The following is a 17,176-nucleotide window of genomic DNA, read 5'->3' as shown; positions in this document are numbered from 1 at the left end:
CCCCGATCCTAACAGGCTGAACATGTTAGATGTGCTGGGAAAAATAAAAATGTATGAGTTTAGGACTGAGGTGAGTGAGCTGCATTACTTTAAGGATTGATAGACCAGTGATTAGATATGAAAACAGCATTCTGTTAATAATAACATTACATAACCAGTGCATGGACACATTCTCCTCATGAAGATGGTGCATCACGATTTTCATGCATCCATTATAGAACATGAAGGAGGAAGAGGATACGATTGAGGTGTGCAAACATAGATTTTTGTTTCTCTTATTTATTTTCTGTAGAGAAAAAACTAAGAGCTGCCCTCGTTTTCAAGGAAGGAAATTGCCAGTGACCCTGCTGCAGCAGCAGTGCACCTCAGACAGGCAGATGGGGCTTTAAGTGGAGGAGAAAGAAGAAGGGCAGAACGAGATGAAGAAAGCAAAAAAGAAATGTGTGTTTTTTGACCTTTTATTTATTGAGGAATTGTTTGCTGGCATGCCTGGGGTGTGTTTGAAAAGTCTTCTTTGATTAGGGAGGCTCAAAACGGAGTGAAGTGACCCAGAAGTATCTCACTCACAGCTACGATAAAAGCTGGTATAAAACTGTAAATGCAGAAGAAAAGGAATGGCTCTGGGGTTTACTTCTCTTTGTTCGCTCATGTAGAAAACTGCATTGTCCTCCACCAAGGAAACTATATAAGTGCACATGATGAACTAACAATTTGAGATTTTGTCGGACATTTGGCTACACTGTGATAACACGTGAAGGCAGGGTTGGACGCTGATGGGACAAGAAGAGCTTCTGTTTGTTTAATTAAAGCTGAAACTAATTAACAGTAACCACAGTCTATGCAGAAACCTCAGCTACTAAACTGAAGGGAGAAAAGTGATTTTTCAGAACTTTAAAACTGGCAGGAAAAGTTCATCCTAATATTTAAATGGGACATTTGCGTAGGTCACCTTTCACATCCTTTTGTGCTGCCATGTGGGTCTCTACTGCCTCTAATGTGCAACAGATAGCTGCTGCTGCTGGATAAGCAATGGTTGTACTGTGAGCCCCTCCCAAAATTAGAGATTCTCAGCTTATAGCAGCCTGTGTAAGGGCTGGGTGGGTGTTACAGCTGTTGCTGTTTGTCCCAGAAATCTGAGGCCTAGTCCACACGTAGCCGGGTTTTTTTAAAAACGAATATCCGCCCCTCCAAAAACTTGCATCCACACCACCTCATTTTAAAAAAACTCTGTCCACACGTACCCGGATAAATACGTTGTTAAGGACATGCCAGACCTGTAGGCGGCAGTACTTCCCCCGTTCTTAACCTCGTCCTTCGTCTGTGGTCTTCCACAAGGAGCAGTAATTCCGCTTGCAAACACAAACAAGCAAAAAGCGCTTGGACAATTGATGGATCGGGTAGTGACAGAGCGCAGCTCTGAGGGCATCCATGCTGTCGGCTAGTGTAAACACAGGTCGCACACGTGATGTCAGCATTTTTTTGTCACGGAAAGTGACGTTGCGGACCTTAAAACTCCGGTTTTGTCCGTCCACACGCAGACACCCAAAACGGAGAAAACGCAGATCTTCACTTTGGCCGGAGTTTTTAAAAAGATCCGTTTTCGTGTGAAAAAAACTCAGTTTTCGTGTGGATGACAGGCCAAAACGTAGAAAAATATCTACGTTTTGGCAGATCCCCGGCTACGTGTGGACAGGGCCTGAAGCTGCAGATGACAATCAGTGCATTTCCTCCTCCTACTACCTGCACAGCTGCACTCACTTGGAGTGATCACCTCCTGAGCAACATAAAAGGGAGAGCTGCCAGGAGGAAGGGAGAGATTGGACCTGTGCCAGTTCTCTCATGTGTGCCATTTGTTTGTGTTTTAATGGCTTTTAATGGGTTTTAGTTTTTTGAGCTTGGTGAAGCTTAAGAGCTTTCAGAGTTTTTTAACAGACGAGGGACCTGGTTTCCTATTTGCTTCCAAATTTGTGTGCAGTCAGTGAACTTTGTTTTGTGAGTGTTTGGGAGCATTTCGATGTCTGTATTAAACGTAAACCCATGTGATTTAAGTACTTTTAGATTTGGAGCTTTGTACCGTTTTAAAATCCTGAAATAGAAACCTTGTTTACGATTTTAACACCTGAAGCACATGCCTCAGTGTTACTCCCTGTCCTTCCCTTTTTCCACCATTAGAGGATGTAACAGTGGGCGTGGCCAGTTCCAGCTTGTTTTCTTAAAGTGACAGAGCCCTGAAACAGTTTATTCTGGAAGGCACTGAAAATGTCAAGATAAAAACCACTGAATTAGCTTTATGTCAGAGGGATTTAGAACAAATACCATGTTTTGTATCGGCCATAAAACTATTTAAACAGAGGTCCTTCACTTCTATTTTTAATACATTTGCAGTAGGCTCTAGAACAGGGCCATTAAATTCCGGTACTGGAGGGCGGGTATCCAGCACATTTTAGTGGTTTCTCTGCTCCAACACACTAGATTCACTGGTTGAATCACCTGTGCAGCAGCTCATCAGGCTCTGCAGAAGCCTGTTAATCACCTGATGATTGAAATGAGGTGTGTGGAGACCAGCCCTCGAGGCCTGGAACTGAACAGTCTTGCTCTAGTAAGAATGGATGCCTTGTGAGTCGTCCTCTGGGGATTAAAGCTCAGACCCACCTGTTTGAGCACGAAGAAATCAGCCAGAGGAGAAAGCGGCTTCAGATGAGAGAGAGAAGGAATACACCACCCTCTGTCAAACTTTTGACAATTTTATTGCTTTATTACCTTTTATAACCTTTAATAGCCCTCTCCACAGACCACCTTATGTCAAGATATGAGTTATAACTCCTGCTTTATGACCGTTGGACCCATTAATTGGTTTTCCGTACACCCACTTACATCAAGATAATATTTATAACCCTTTTTGTGTTTGTTTCATGTTACATCCGATGTTCGCTGTGTCACACTTAGAGCTTTGTGTCAACCAAGCCCCCACAATGGAGCTCTAAAATTGAGTCAAACCCGGAAGTACCAAAAATTGCAGTTCCACCCTCATCCGCTGAGGGCTGGTGTCAGAAAGCGAGCAAATCCTCATTGACTCCCATGTTAAAAATACCAATTTCACAGCAGAAATAAACATGTTTACAGCCTGGTACCAGAACATGCTTTTTGTTTAAATGATCTAGTTTACACTCATGACAACTCTGAGGGGGGTGAATTTTTTTCTCACTCTTCTGTTTAAGTGTATTAAAAGCCTAAAATTCTGTATAATTAATGAGTATCAGACCCACGTGACCACAGAGCTAGCTCCGTGGAAAGATTCCGGGATTTTGAGTCTCTCTGTGTGTGTATTCTTTTTTGGATATTTTTTGTGCAATTGTTGGACAAAATGACTTGCTGTGGCATTAATTGCACTAATAGAGCGTCCAAGGATTCTCCACTTCATTTTTTTCGGTAAGTAAAATTATATTTATGTATTTTAGGTCACTGCCGAGCTAAGCTTAGATTTTAACATGTACTGTTTAACCATGAAATTTAAATGTAATAGGGTAAAACCCAGTGCATTTAACATAATGCTGCACTTTAGAAAATGGGTTGAAACATAACATGTTGGTGGAGCTGGGTTCCGACTATCGGCTTGTGGAGCTCTCGGGAGACCGATGTTTTCCACCCGTTTCTCCCCTGGCTTCGCGGCTTCTGTTTGCTGCGCAGAATGCCGGCTTGTGGAGCTCTGGGATGGAAACCTTTCCACCTGGTTCTCCCCAGCGGCAGCTCTGCACATCTCAGATCGCAGTGGCGCTTGTCTGCTGTGCGGCTGCCAGCTTGTGGAGGTCACCTCTGTGTTCCACCCAGTTTTACCCAGTGGTCAGCCCGGCGTATCTCTGACTCAGAAGCTCTGGTGTTGTGCACAGTTAACTCTGGTTGTAGCTAGGTTGCTACCTCCGTTAGATTAGCTTCCACCTCCGTGTTAGCTTTGGGTTAGCCAGGGTTAGCTTCAGGTCAGTGCCTTGTTTGGTTGTAATGCCTTGTGAATGCGCTTTATAAATAAAATTGGATTGGATTGGATTGTAGCTAGTTCGACCGGGTGTCGTCAGTTGATCCCAGCCTTACAGCCCCACCCTCAGCTCCACCTCTCTTCCCTTTTGTGGAATTGTCTGGGCTTGACGGAACCTGTGACATGGCAAAATGGTGGTGGCCACCTCCCATTTGGCCTCAAAAACGTGATATTGGAGCCTATGAAAGGAGATGTCCAGTATATTTATGTCGATGGTTTGCTGGCATGCCGCCCCCCCAGCCTACAGTTGGGAGTTACATTCCCACAGCCTACAGCCCCTCACCCTTTCAGATCTATGATGTAATACCCCATCCATCCCTCCCTCCTTCCAGCCATGGTCATCTTTAAAAGCTGTGAGCCATTTCAGCGGACAGACAGTGTCAGACTGAGAAAAATCAGCGCTTCAGAATGGTGAAAGGCCAAAGAAATACCTCTAAGAAAATGGTGAAGCAAGAGGAGATGCATGAAGGGTCTACAACCAATGCTTTGTCATCTGCCTGAGAGAGAGTGAAAGAGGAGAACGGCGAGACACCACCGCTATCACAGACCTTGCTATGTGAAAAAACCATAGCAATCCGACAGCTGCCTGCAGGGAGTGGTGCTCCCTGAAAATCTACATTCTACATGTGTGGAGTTCAGCTTCCTCTTTTTGGCGGTAAAGAGTCCTTGGAGCAAATGTGGTTGCTAGAACCTTACGGCTACACCAGTAGTTTCAGTTACCGGTTCAGATATGACACTAAGGAGCTGTGTCTAATCCATGATGTCGCTGAGGACGACCTGCTCAAGCAATATTTATCACATTCAGCGGTTCTCTTCTACAACGACTGGGCAGTGCTCAACCTTGCAGATCCACTTAAGGTGTACAAAGATGGTCGAGAGAGACTTCGTCCAGCTGCAAAACGCAACAGACCGCAAGCTCTGTCATCGCTGGATGAAATCCAGAATGCCTTGATAGCTTTCAGCGCTTCATGGGAGGGGCTGGAGGATGCAGATGGGCAGTGGATTTTCAAGGCCTCTGTCCAGGAGAGGATCGGAATTATTCTTTGTGCTGGAAAACGTGCATGCTGAATGTGGTATTTACCGTCTTTTACAGGTTGTTCCTTTTGAGGCCTGGTGTGAAAAAATAGATGAAGTGGCGGTTTGTATCACTTCACTTTTTTGTACCAACCGCTGCTGGAAAGACATTCTGACAGTGCGGAAAAAGATGGAATTCTAAACCCCGCCTTGGGGGGAGGGGCGGTGAATGTGCCATCATCATCAAACCACGCCCCTCATCACTGCTTATAAAGAACTTTCAGCTAGAAACCTATTTCATCCTCACCGATCTTCCGCATCTTCATGATGGGTTTCTACACTTAGTCGACCCTTGATGAACTATGGACCCCCGGTAGCTTTTCCCCAAAACCGAGCTGGATGCTAGCTGCTTCATCACCTCCAAAATATAACGGCAGTCCACACCCCATGTCGGCACCACCATCATCATTCTTTCCGGAGGATGACTTCCCTCGGCTTCCCACAATCATGGACGTTCCGGAGACCATTTCTGCTCGTGCACCATTCAGACTCTGGATCAATGAGACTCCTGTGAGTCCAGATACTCAGCATCATTCAGAGGCATCAACCCCTGACCTGCCTCCGGTTTCGCCTCAACCTGCTCTGGAGGAAAGTGTGCAGCAGATGCAGGGATGCACGGATGGCAGGGATGCAACTTTGTCTTTGGAAAATACCTGGCGATGGTCATGGTACTCCTTGGGTACTACGGTCAGGTCTGGCAGGGAAGCAGAGAAGGAGATTGGCTTAGAAGCTGTGAGGAAGGCAGACTGTAGGCAGTGTGACAGGTAAAACAGGCTCCAAGACTCAATCTGTCCCATCTTCCAATTTACATGAGGATTGTGTAGGGACAACCAGGAATGACCAAGAACCACAGGTGACTGAGGGGAAGGAAACACGTTAAAGGATGTTACCTCATAATGGCTCCCTGAAACTAGAAATTTTACCAGGACCGTTTGGTCGGAGATAGTGATCAAGGAGTTGTCGTTGAGAGAGGAGACCTTGATGGGGTAGGAAGCAAGGATATGGGAATATTGAGTGAGTGTACCAGGGTCTGGTCCAATAGGTTTTGATCACAGCCTGAATCCAAGAGAGCAGAGGAAACAGAAGAGTTGTGGTCATAAATTATTGTACAAGGCAATGAGCATCAAGGGTTTGCATTATTTGAAGAACCGCCCACCAGTAACCTCAGTCCTACTGGCGAGCTGGTAAGTTTAACTGGCTGGGGCAGTTGAAGATCAGGTTACCAGCCTGTCCACAATAGAAACACAAGCCCCCTCTTAGACGTCGCTGCCGTTCCTCTGGCGTCAGTCGAGTCCGTCCAAGTTGCATGGGCTCGTCGGGAGGAGGAAGTGGTGGTGGTTCCTGGAGGCGAGCTCGATAAGGGGGTGAAGGTGCTCGGCCTGGTGCTGAAGAAGCAAAAGAGAAACTCCTGCTGCATTCTCTTAGTCTTTTGTCTATGCGTATGGCCAGGGAAATATTGTTAGAAGAAGAATCTTGGAATCTTTCAAATGCCAGTCTACAATCTAGTAAAAATCCACGGCTTTTGCCGTACTCACCGGAGAAAGTTTCTGGAGGTGGTGAGTCTGCGACCTGGAAATATAACTGAGCTGCCGACCCCGGTAGGGTAGGGTTGGGCATCGAGCATTGATTGGAACCGGGACCAACTGTTAGTGCTTCCCGGAATCGTTCAAAGTTTTTATTTCAATTCCTAGTTTCGATTCCTAGTATGCTGACGGAAGAGGAATCCGCGGCCGATCTCCATGAAAAATAAACGTGATCTGCAAATTGTGATCAACGCTTTTCAGAGCTGATCACACCTGCTGTCTGTGTGCAGCACGAGTCCCCCCTCCCCCCACCCGGCGAGCAGCGGCCAAATATAAACAAACGGGTCTGCTGAACTTTTATTCCGTAATGTAAACTTTAACCCCTGCAGCGTAGCAGAAACTTGTTAAAATATGTCAACATGGTGGATTTACAGTTTTTCTCCATTGGTTTGGCTCATTTCTTGAAACAGAAATTACATTCTCAAACCTCTAAGATCATTTGGCGAAACACTCTTACAGTTTAGCACAACACTATAGCTCACCTGCAAAAGCTCATATTTCTTCCAAAACTGTTCACTCAGGCTTCAGTCTAAATCCCTTTCTCATTTAAACAGTCAGTGTCTCCAAAATGGCAAAGATCCTTCTCAATATCTTTGGCTCGTTTCTGGACACCGATTGGACATTCTCATCATTCTTGGTGCTTTGTCAAAATAAACCTGGATGGTTGATCACAACAACATGGTTTACCTGCAAAAGCTCATATCTCTCCTAAAACAGTTCACTCATGTGTCAAAACTACATTTCTTTCTAATCTGAATAGTCAGTGCCCCCAAAATGCATCGTCCCTTTGGCATTGTGTGAGTACTGCCATACAAAATGTTTAGATGTTTTGTCACTATGGCAGAGGACCAACAATATACAACCGAAAACAGTGGCCTCCAAGGTTTGACATCACAGATTGCACTCACAGTACCAAGGAAATTATAACCATTTTTTATTCACACGCAAAGAAAGTTTCATACATATGGAAAAGGAAAATGGTACATTACAGTAATACAGTAAATTGTATGAACACAAAATCAAAAAACAAGGACGTATTCAGTGGTCGCTGTACTCATTCTCCCGCTCTTGTCCACGGTCTTCACCCTCCTGATTATTTACACGCTGTTGTCCATCTGGCCACAGATTCTTGTCCACATCACAGCGGATACTTTCTCTTGCAATGCAACGAGAGAAGAAACAGCGTGCATGCCGCAACCATCCCCTGCATTGATCTCCTGTGATGTCATCACACGCTGAGTCCATAGCATGGAGCAGGGACGGCTGATCCTGAGCATGATGCTCATACACTCTCCACCTCCAAGCGGAGAAAAACTCCTCTATCAGATTGAAGAAAGGAGAGTAAGGTGGTAGGAACTCCATGACCATCCTTGGATGCGTTGCAAACCAGCCCCTAATGAGTGGGCTATGGTGTAAGTTGACATCGTCCCACACAATTACATAAATGGATAGGTGAGGCCCTGAGAGACCTCTCTCATTTTCAGGGATAAAATCGGTATAAAGGCGATCTAAGAAGATGAGGAGCTCGTGTGTGTTGTATGGGCCAAGACTGGGGATGTGAGTGGCTACACCATTGTCAGAAATGGCAGCACACGATCATGGAAAACACCTGTGTATGACACTCCCCGTTTATTAGTCTAGTTTCACCTGACTGTCAATGACTGTCATCAGTGTATCAAATATTCAAAGAAATTCATATGTGGTATTCATGATATTAAGTTATTGACCAAATCTGACAATTGAACAGACAGTGTGCATGTGAGTACTTATATAATGAAATCATGCTGACATGTTTTGGAGAGAATGATCATTGGACTGAGAATCAGCTAATCAGTTTAGATCTACAAGATCTATTCATTTGGAAAATGTGCTAAATGTGGGCTAACTGTATAACTGTAGGCTACATGTACTTAATCATTTGCAAAGATGCACTGAGACAATTGAGACATGTACTAAGGCTTTTGCCATTTGATAAAATGAATGAGAAATGCCCTTCTGTTGTGAACATTTGCCAAGAGGTTTGGAGGTTTGTCCATGTTATTTTGAGAATGTAATTTCTGTTTCAAGAAATGAGCCAAACCAATGGAGGAAAACTGTAGAAGCTTTAAAGAACAAACTCTGGATGGTGTGAGGTGAGTTTGTCTCACTGCAGAAATAAAAACACACACGGAGCGTCAGCAGTCAGACCAGAGTCAGACGCAGCCGCTCACCAACACTGGTGTGTGTGAGCGTGAGCGTCAGAAGGTTGAACTACAATCTGTAGAATAATTAAAGTCATCATGCTAGAGCAGCTTCTCTGTGGTGGACCACACCAGCTTCTGCCACAATAAATAATAATAATAATAAATCACACACATATTCCCTTTTGAACTATTTCTGTTGAGAGTTTTAATGTTTAAAATCTGTTAGACTGTTACTGACAGCAGCTACATTTAAGTTTCACTTCCTGTTCTGACTGAATGCTGCTGCAGCATGGAGGTGTAGTTCTCAGTCATCCTGGACATGATCATCCTGAGAGTTTTAGCTGAAAACAGCTGGACGTTTCTGGATATGCTGGAGACATTTAGCCTCTCATCCCAGAGGCTTCTTCCACACTTTGGTTGTGGTCAGAATCAAACACACTGGTTGTGCTGCAAGTCTTTATTTTTTTTTCTCCAAAACATGTTTGTTAGGGTGGAAAACACCGCAACCTGAAATGAATCACACCAGGAGACAGGATTGAGAGTAAGATATTTTAGCTGCAGCGGAGGAGATACGAGTCAATGAGAATTGACGTGTGTGATACAAAAATACCACCATATTCTCCTCGAGTCTGAATCTGCCCCGCTGACACTATTTATTATTGAAGCACACAAAGGGGTAACAATGCTGAACCAATCACTAGACACAGCATCTCCTACTCTAACCAATAAAAAAATGTTGCTGTCTATGGGCAGTATCTTCTTTTAGCAAGGACTGCCTCATGACTGGAACCAGTTCTTCCTTTTCCTGTCATGTCCAAGAAGTCAGTCAGATGCTGTCAGACACGAGTTCAGAAGAATGTCAGTCATGAGTTCAATTCTCTCCAGTCTTCTTTGTGCCTTTGTGCTTAAAAAGGAACATTTCATTATGGTTATAAAACTCAACAATGTTCTTGTCTAAATGAAGGTGATGTTATTGTTCGTAGAATAAAAATTCATGTTGAAGTTAAGATTATTTCATCAAGTAGGACCTGTGGTTAGCTGGCTCATGTAAAACATGTCATGTCTTGAAAGAATCGGAATCGGCAATCGATAGGAACCGGAATCAAAACGAGGAATCTGAATCAGAATCGTTCAAAATCAAACGATGTCCAACCCTAGTCAGGAGGTGGTTGAATGGCATGGGGAGGCACTGGCTTGGTCTTTGAAGGAGGGTAGATGGGTATCTTGGTGAGAACTAGGTCCGGAGGGTGCTGCGTGGTGATCTTAAAGAAACCAGGTTGCCGGAGGGTGGTGGAGAGCGAGCAGCCAAGGGTTGGAGCTGCATGAAGAGGAGCTAATGAGAGGGTCTTGGAAATGGCTTGAGGAGATGGTTCTGAAAGAGCCTGGAAGGGATAAATGGGAAGTATTACTCTTGGTCCTAGTCTTAATGATTGGCTTCACACAAAAAATCCTCAGTCTAAGTCTTAGCTTTGACAACAATGTTTAATCTGGCTCCAACTACCCAGGTTGAGTAATCATCCGGGAAGGTGTTCTTCTTCTTCTCCTTTTGGTGTTTTATTGGCAGTTGGCAAACAACGAATGGTGCATTACCGCCACCAACTAGTGTGGAGTGTGGTCTGGAACAGCGCTCACAAAACAAAGCCAAACAGGGGGAAATAAATAAATAAATAAACCTCAAAGTCTCCCAAACATCCTTATCTCTTTCAAAAACCGAAATAAAATCAGAAAACAGTCACTTTTTGAATTTGGTCTCAATAAACCAACAAGATCCAGTTTCACTTTCATCTGACTAAGATTTTGAACCATTGTCCGTCTTTCCGCCTGATATTTCTGACCCGGGAAGGTGTTGAGGCAGTCAGCTCCTTAAATACCCCATGGAGAATGATTGGTGATGAGCTGCAGCTGGCTGTTGCTCCTGCTCTCCAGACACACCCACCCGCAGAGTCTAAAGCTTAAAAGCATAACTGTGATGGGGGGGGGGGGGGGGGGTTTACTGTTACAAGTTTGACGAAGGGTGGTGTATTTCTTCTCTCTAATGAGTAACAGCCAAGTCTTTTTTCCTGATATTTGGACATCTCTCCTCTGATTGGCTAACAGCAACATGACTCTACCACCGACTCTGCTTACTCTGCAATGTTCATGTTTTATCCCTGCAAATAACACAAGCCTGGAGGAGTTCTGCCATGTGCTGGAGTTGCTAATGCTAACGGTTAGCTTCTACTAGCTGAGATGTTCTCTTCTTATTCGTGGACACTAAACCAACAACAGCGTAACGTAGAGCGGTCAGGCTTGTCACGTCCTTGCGTTCCACCATCAGTGTTTTGTCAGAAGCTAATGCAGGAGATAGATGTCAGAGACAATTTTCATGAAGCACTCATGAAAATTATTTTCAACAATAATAAATAAATAATGGTTTCTCAGGGAAGAATCTCTTTAGATAAAACATTTTATGAAACAGAAGACAACAAAGTTCTGCCTGATAATGTTAAAGGTTGTGAGATCAAAAATCACTCAAAAATAATACTCCAATAATCAATTTAATGCTAGTATTAAGAGTTTTAGGGTTGATGTTAAAAATGCTCTGGATCATGGGCTGCCTTCCTTTAGGTAATGCACACCACCCTCGTCCTTTGAGGTTTTTAAACCCAGAACATCTTATATTTAAAACAAAAGTTATAAAGCAGGTTCGTGTCAAATGTCAATAATCTGGATCTCGAGCTAAATTTTATTCTCTCTGTTGTACTCAGGATTGGTGTTGGGAGGACTTTTAGCTTCAGTCACAACAAATTTAGTTTTATTTCTGTAAACATGACTTCCTTTATTATTTCAGCTAATTCTGATCTGTAGTTCTAGATCAAAATCTAATTATTACTTTTTGAGTTTCAGTAAATGCTTCTCCAACAAACAGTCAAAACTTAAATTGTTAGCCTTTTGCCTTTTGGCTTCAGAAGATAAAATAATCATCAGATCAGCGTGTTGGTGTTTGCATGCATATAATTAATCTTATATTACAGAGAAACAGTGAAAAACTGTGAATGAACACAAAGTGTGAAATCATGTACAGACAAGGCAAATAAAAACATTTAGGGATTAAATATTAATTATTGGTAATAACTCTGACAATAAAAGGCATATATATATATATATATAATTTATGGAACAAACTGTATATTAGGAGCTTCTAAAGGATGCTGAGAAACAGAAAATGTTCAAGAATTTAACAAAATTCTTTCCGATTATCTCCTGAATAAGTAACTCTATTACTGGTTTGAAATAGTAACTTGTTATATGTAGTTTTATTAGAGTACTGCTTGAGTGGAACCATGGTCTCCTGCAGTAACAGCCTAAGTTTGGCCACTAAAACTATTAAACAGCTCACACAGCCCGACACGACTCTAACATATGTAACAACTCTCCCCTAGTTTAGATTCTGCTGCTGATGTGTTGTTAAAGCCCAGTATTTCACATCATTTTCATTCCTATTGCAGCATGCACTTGCCCTCTGACCCGGTAGATAGGAGCGTTTATTCTCCACTGAACTGAGATGTTAATGGATGAAGAGGATCACTCAGAAAAACAATGTATTGATTTACAGTGACCCGACTCTCCAAAGGGCCAGAGTGCTTTATTTAACTGCATGAATGATTTTCTTTGCTGCATCTCATCACCACTCATAGTAATCAGGTGGAACAGCAGAAGATAAACCTAAAAAACACTAAAAGTCATCAAGTTATTTTCATTTGCATCAGTGGGCTTCCCCACAGGTCTGCATCTTCATCGACTGCCCGTCAGAAGAAGATCAGACCGTTGCTAAGCGTCAGCACAGCCGCGTGTCTGAAGAAAGAAGATCTGATATTTACAATAATAATAATCCAAACGTGACCATGACTTTATAAAATGGGAACTTTTAGTGCAAAAGCACCACAGAAAGTCCTCCCTAAGATTATGTTCGCCAGTCGGAGAGGTAATTGTTGGCTCTTGATACAATTTGACTTGAATATTTCATCTTGAGCACATTGCTCCGAACTGCCCTAGTTAAATTAATGAAATGAGAAAGGATTGCTATGCCAGCATAAAGAGACAAAAAAGAATCTGTTTTTCTCAGCATCAGTTTGAAGATGTTCTAATTTTTCTAGACGGCAAATTCTCCAACAATTAAAGAGGCCAGCTGCACTTTCTGAGCTAAGAATATTTAAACGCATAATTAATGAAGCTGCCTGTGAAGAATATGGAGTAGAAAGGCTGACGAGATTATTGTTTTTGCCCGCCGTTGTTTCTTTTAGCAGGTAGTATAACATACAGGTGCTGTGGGGACAGGGATGAAGATAAATCCATTCAGGTTTACTTGTTTGAACTGAACATGTAAGCTGGTGGTGGTCGGAGGGACGGGTGGTGTCGGTGTTGGGCAGTCTCACCTCAGCCAGGGAGCTGTGGCTACATCGTAGCTCATCCCCACCAGCGTGTGAATGGGTGGATGACTGACTGTGTTGTGACACACCTTGGGGTTGTTGTAGAACCCTAAGGTGTTATACAAATACAGGACATTTACTATAAAAAAGTCAGCTTCAAGAGTCTGAGACATAAGTTAGAAATATACATAAATGAAAATATCCCCCTGCATGATGTGCTGTAAAAGTTTTCTCTAAGTTTGTTTCAGACTAAAATAACCAACACTTATCAGCAACTTCAATGGGCTTCTATCTCCTTTGAGGTGAAGCGGATTTGTGCAAAAATCCTCTAAGATTATGGCATTTAAAAGTAGCTTTCCAGAGTTTTCCCCTTTCAGAAATGAGGTATGATTTTTCAGAAAGCCGTAAAAGTGATCTAATCTTACTTTGATATAATATAAGCAATACGTCTTTTTTTCTTGCTAAGCACGCCCCCGCCCCACAGAGCTCCATGCAATAGAAACTGAGTGCCGACCAGAACTAACCAGTAGCGTTAGAGTACCACTTACATGCTTCAAATGTAAGAAATACCTAGGCTGATGCAGAGTTGATGAACTTTTTAGAAACAAGTAAGTCTCTAAAATATAAATATATGAGAACACAACATGACATGAGAATAATACTTGTTAAACAATGTGTTTTAGCTCTGTTTGTCGGCTACAGAAGGACTTAAATAAACAAGAAACATGAAGTCGCCATCTTAAAAAAAACGAAATGATTTGTGTGAAATGCTTGTCAGCCACTTAGGGAAGCCCATTCCCGCCACTCAGATTAAAATAATATATAACTATCTCATCATTATGACTTAGCCATCTCAATATAATGAGATACTATCTCATGATTATATATATTTTTTTATCTGAGTGGCGGGGATGGGCCTCCATCGCCACTAGATGGTGCCATTGGATGCGAGAAATACTCTGGAAAAGACTTTAAAGCTAACAGGTTGTTAAATATTAGCTTATGCAATTGTCTTCTGAAGTAGCATTAGGTTAGCGTTCTCGACAGTTCTGAAACATCATCTAGACGTTCAGAACCAAGTTTGATGACAGTCCAAGGCAAAATGTAAGTAATGGTCCAGGAAAAGATCTGCTCTCAAGCATTAGCATAGATGCTAATAATTTAGCATGCAAATGGTAACAGACCTGCTCTTTGCTGCTAAATAATAATACCACGTTGTGGCTGCATGTGCAATGTTTCACCAAGGCACACTGCTTTTTAAACCCCTTTCAGGACCAAAATATAGACTAATATGGTGGTTACACACCCTGCTGGTGAGGTATGGGTGACCAGAGGCTGATTCCAGTATAAAGAATAAAATACTTGATGTGTTGATAACAGGTGACTGATTGGTCAAACATGATTCTCTGACACTATCTCAGAACAAAATAATGTGTTTCTTTGACAGCATTTAGTGAAAACTTTACATCATTAGGTCCTCTTTAGCTGGGCCAGACCTCACCAGCGTTTCATAGAGGGGGACATGAACGAACGTTGATTTGGACTCAATTGTTTCAATAAATGTGTCGTAAGTGTTTTTAAGTAATTCAGAAAGAAAAGCAGCAGGACTCAGCCAAATTTGCCTTGTTTCCTAATCTCTAATTCTAAAGCAATTATTACCAGTGCCATGTTATAAAAATGTTTAGGCCTACATCCTACTCTCTGCTACAAGCAAAGGGGTTGTCCGTTGCTCTGATTGGTCCTAGTGCTGTCCAGTTGCATGCAGAGACAGCCGTGGACTCCGCCCCTTTGACAGAGCTCTCTATGGGTCGTGGCCAGACATATATAGTCTAACAAGTCAGTGTTTCCTGTGACAAAGTGTGTATAAACACTGCACAAGGCTCTTGTGTTAGTTTGAAAATCTGAAAGTCATTATTTTTATTCTTGCTCTCAGTCTGGAATTAGGATCCAGAAGAACAACGATTAAATCCTGAACGATGCTCTGCGTGTACCCTAGGGAGCGGCTCTTGTTGGGCAGATATTTTGGTATAAACGGCTCTCCGAGAGGCTCCTAAACACGTCGCTGTCATTTTCCTTCAGTCTACAATTGGCTCACATTGATTTTTCTTCCATTATTAACCATAAACGTTTTACCCCAACATAAATAGATACTCCCATAATACTTTACTTTTGTGCCGTATGCAGAGAGAGGAGGGAGCTTGTTGAGGTGGAGACTCAACCAGTCTCCAATGGTTTATTGATCCTCTGGTTGTCCCCGTCTCTCCCTGCACGGGGGAGTAAACTGGACTGTTTTTTTTTTTTGCAGTGATTGACACCTGCCTTCTGCAAGCAGTGTTTTCAATCGTGCAGTGACATTTTCAGCCAAGTGATTTTGTTTTGTTTTTGTACTGAAGCTTTCTTTAAAAGGACACAAGTCTTTCTGTGTGTACAACATGACAAATGACAAGTGTTCAGCCACACAAGCTGCAGCAAAAAGTACGCAGAGATTACGAAGGGCTCTGGTGTAAGTTTTTACCAAGACTGACAAAACAGCAAAGAGAAAGAAAGAAAACAATCTTAGAGGCAGGAAGTGGAGCTGAGACATCCCGGAGGGACTCGGACTAGACCTGCTGCTCCTCCACAGGAGCCAGCTGAGGTGGTTTGGTTGGGATACTTCCTGAATGCCTCCCGGTTCTGGGGGAGGTGCTTTGAGCATGGCCTCCCAGGAAAAGAACCCTATGGCCAATGATCCCACAGGAGGAGCTGGCTGGTGAGAGGACAATCTGAGCTTGGTGCTATGGCTGCTGCCGCTACCGGAATGATCACAAGACGATGAGCAGGGATGAGAAACTACAACTTGTTACAGCTTAATGCTTAATATGAAGCTCAGTGGCCTAGTGGTACGAGTGTCCGTCCTGACACTCGGAGATCGTGGGTTCAAATCCGCGGTTGGGCCACACCAAACCCAGTGCCTCCCCACTTGACACTGCATTAAGGAGTTGGATAGGGGGTTAGACCCGAGTGCGGCCGTCTGCAGCTCACCCCTTTCCTAGGGGATGGGTCAAATGTAGAGAACAAATTTCGCCAGTGTGTGATGACTAGTGAGACTTTCACTGTAGAAATGTACAAAGACCAGCAGTCTGACCTTTGACATTCCTGATTCCATGAAATTTCCTCTGTTCTTTGAGTGGGATTGTGTGGATTGTACTTTTGTTTGACTACAGCTATCACTTTGAGACAAAGACCAACTTCTCCATGGTCACTATAATGTATATTCCATCATAGGGTCAAATTTTGTTCAGGTTTAGATTAAATCTACAAGAATTTTGTTGCCAAAATAATTTGTTTAAGTTTTTTTAAATCAGTGTTTTCACAGAAATCCTCAGAACTTTAGTCAGTTGTAAAAGGAAACAATAGCTTTGGTTTAATTTGGAAAAAAAAAACTGATTTAATTACAGATAAATTCCACTTTAATTTGAACCAATGGTGTCTGTTGACATCCTCTGGAATTAACCCCATTGATAGTCACTTTCTCTGTCCAGTTGTAACCCATATCCTGTTCATCACCAGCTAGTTAGAGAGCAGCAGTGGGATTTACCAGTAACCCACCAGTAGGCCCACTGCTTTCCTCACACTAAATACAAAAACAGCTGAGGCTCAACTCCCCTTTCTTTGCTTCTAAATACTGCTCATAATTCAGATTATCTCTTGATTGCAAAAGCTTCATCTGGCTCTGATGAATCCTCCACACACCATTAAAGAGCAGCCTCATACAGTAATCACTACACTGGTGGAAAAAACTGCATCCTATGAGTAAAACCGATTTTTAATCACCGAAGCGTAACATTCTGGCTCATCGCTGCTCATCAAGCCGCTTTACCAAAAAACACGGCAGAGATTGTGCTAATGAGCGGCCAG

At 42.9% G+C, this 17,176-nt stretch overlaps 1 protein-coding gene across 1 annotated transcript in view; it reads left to right on the top strand.

Annotated features, from left to right (window-relative positions):
* The window catches only part of LOC107376132 (pro-neuregulin-3, membrane-bound isoform), a 679,379-nt gene that overhangs the window by 383,209 nt on the left and 278,994 nt on the right, over nt 1-17,176 (top strand). The gene's annotated exons all lie outside the window — the stretch shown is intronic.

Source organism: Nothobranchius furzeri, chromosome 12 (assembly GCF_043380555.1).
Source record: "Nothobranchius furzeri strain GRZ-AD chromosome 12, NfurGRZ-RIMD1, whole genome shotgun sequence".
Lineage (NCBI taxonomy): Eukaryota > Metazoa > Chordata > Actinopteri > Cyprinodontiformes > Nothobranchiidae > Nothobranchius > Nothobranchius furzeri.
The sequence above is the reverse complement of the archived record's forward strand: the minus strand, read 5'-3'. Positions and strand labels throughout refer to the sequence as shown.